This window comes from Parasteatoda tepidariorum, chromosome 10, assembly GCF_982258835.1.
Source record: "Parasteatoda tepidariorum strain Cologne lab strain chromosome 10, Ptep-v5.0, whole genome shotgun sequence".
Taxonomy (NCBI): Eukaryota; Metazoa; Arthropoda; class Arachnida; order Araneae; family Theridiidae; genus Parasteatoda; species Parasteatoda tepidariorum.
Genome location: NC_141764.1, coordinates 47467577 through 47469628, shown reverse-complemented (window position 1 = coordinate 47469628; position 2052 = coordinate 47467577). Strand labels below are relative to the sequence as shown.

At 37.6% G+C, this 2052-nt stretch overlaps 5 non-coding genes across 5 annotated transcripts; all 5 read left to right on the top strand.

Annotated features, from left to right (window-relative positions):
- The first annotated feature begins 431 nt into the window (after positions 1 to 431).
- TRNAC-GCA (transfer RNA cysteine (anticodon GCA)) lies at positions 432 to 503 on the top strand. Its single transcript has one exon. It is a non-coding gene; the product is annotated as a tRNA-Cys (tRNA).
- A 226-nt stretch (positions 504 to 729) lies between these two features.
- TRNAC-GCA (transfer RNA cysteine (anticodon GCA)) lies at positions 730 to 801 on the top strand. The gene has a single exon. It is a non-coding gene; the product is annotated as a tRNA-Cys (tRNA).
- Positions 802 to 1027: 226 nt separating this feature from the next.
- TRNAC-GCA (transfer RNA cysteine (anticodon GCA)) lies at positions 1028 to 1099 on the top strand. Its single transcript has one exon. It is a non-coding gene; the product is annotated as a tRNA-Cys (tRNA).
- A 226-nt stretch (positions 1100 to 1325) lies between these two features.
- On the top strand, positions 1326 to 1397 carry TRNAC-GCA (transfer RNA cysteine (anticodon GCA)). The gene has a single exon. It is a non-coding gene; the product is annotated as a tRNA-Cys (tRNA).
- Positions 1398 to 1623: 226 nt separating this feature from the next.
- TRNAC-GCA (transfer RNA cysteine (anticodon GCA)) lies at positions 1624 to 1695 on the top strand. The gene has a single exon. It is a non-coding gene; the product is annotated as a tRNA-Cys (tRNA).
- Positions 1696 to 2052: the final 357 nt, after the last annotated feature.

Sequence of the window (2052 nt, the reverse complement as noted above, 5' to 3'; positions counted from 1 at the left end):
AATTCGCTTCACAGTCGGAGTGCAACTGTGTGTTTAGAGGAAAATAAATATATCAAATATAATGAATGGTTTCCCTTTATAACTAATAATAAGAAGGGGCGTTTTAATTTATTTATAGCTAATCTGTACAGCAAGGGGGTATAACTCAGTGGTAGTGCATTCGACTGCAGATCGAGAGGTCCCCGGTTCAATCCTGGGTGCCCCCTTTGATAAAAGAATGGAACTCTCCTTATAGGTTTAAATTAAGAGTTTCTTATATCTTGTAGGAAGTTTTCTTTTCCTTTGAATTTTATTATACAATTCGCTTCACAGTCGGAGTGCAACTGTGTGTTTAGAGGAAAATAAATATATCAAATATAATGAATGGTTCCCTTTATAACTAATAATAAGAAGGGAAGTTTTAATTTATTTAAAGCTAATCTGTACAGCAAGGGGGTATAGCTCAGTGGTAGAGCATTCGACTGCAGATCGAGAGGTCCCCGGTTCAAACCCGGGTGCCCCCTTGGATGAAAGAATGGAACTCTCCATACAGGTTTAAATTAAGAGTTTCTTATATCCTGTAGGAAGTTTTCTTTTCCTATGAATTTTATTACACAATTCGCTTCACAGTCGGAGTGCAACTGTGTATTTAGAGGAAAATAAATATATCAAATATAATGAATGGTTTCCCTTTATAACTAATAATAAGAAGGGACGTTTTAATTTATTTATAGCTAATCTGTACAGCAAGGGGGTATAGCTCAGTGGAAGAGCATTCGACTGCAGATCGAGAGGTCCCCGGTTCAAACCCGGGTGCCCCCTTGGAGGAAAGAGTGGAACTCTCCTCACAGGTTTAAATTAGGAGTTTCTTATATCCTGAAGGAAGTTTTCTTTTCCTATGAATTTTATTACACAATTCGCTTCACAGTCGGAGTGCAACTGTGTGCTTAGAGGAGAATAAATATATCAAATATAATGAATCGTTTCCCTTTATAACTAATAATTAGAAGGGACGTTTTAATTTATTTATAGCTAATCTGTACAGCAAGGGGGCATAGCTCAGTGGTAGAGCATTCGACTGCAGATCGAGAGGTCCCCGGTTCAAACCCGGGTGCCCCCTTGGATGAAAGAATGGAACTCTCCATACAGGATTAAATTAAGAGTTTCTTTTATCCTGTAGGAAGTTTTCTTTTCCTATGAATTTTATTATACAATTCGCTTCACAGTCGGAGTGCAACTGTGTGTTTAGAGGAAAATAAATATATCAAATATAATGAATCGTTTCCCTTTATAACTAATAATAAGAAGGGACGTTTTAATTTATTTATAGCTAATCTGTACGACAAGGGGGTATAGCTCAGTGTTAGAGCATTCGACTGCAGATCGAGAGGTCCCCGGTTCAAACCCGGGTGCCCCCTTGGATGAAAGAATGGAACTCTCCATACAGGTTTAAATTAAGAGTTTCTTATATCCTGTAGGAAGTTTTCTTTTCCTATGAATTTTATTATACAATTCTCTTCACAGTCGGAGTGCAACTGTGTGTTTAGAGGACAATAAATATATCAAATATAATGAGTGGTTTCCCTTTATAACTAATAATAAGAAGGGACGTTTTAATTTATTTATAGCTAATCTGTACAGCAAGGGGGTATAGCTCAGTGGTAGAGCATTCGACTGCAGATCGAGAGGTCCCAGGTTCAAACCCGGGTGCCCCCTTGGATGAAAGAATGGAACTCTCCATACAGGTTTAAATTAAGAGTTTCTTATATCCTGTGGAAAGTTTTCTTTTCCTATGAATTTTATTATACAATTCGCTTCACAGTCGGAGTGCAACTGTGTGTTTAGAGGAGAATAAATATATCAAATATAATGAGTGGTTTCCCTTTATAACTAATAATAAGAAGGGGCGTTTTAATTTATTTATAGCTAATCTGTACAGCAAGGGGGTATAGCTCAGTGGTAGAGCATTCGACTGCAGATCGAGAGGTCCCCGGTTCAATCCTGGCTGCCCCCTTTGATGAAAGAATGGAACTCTCCATACAGGTTTAAATTAAGAGTTTCTTATGTCCTGTA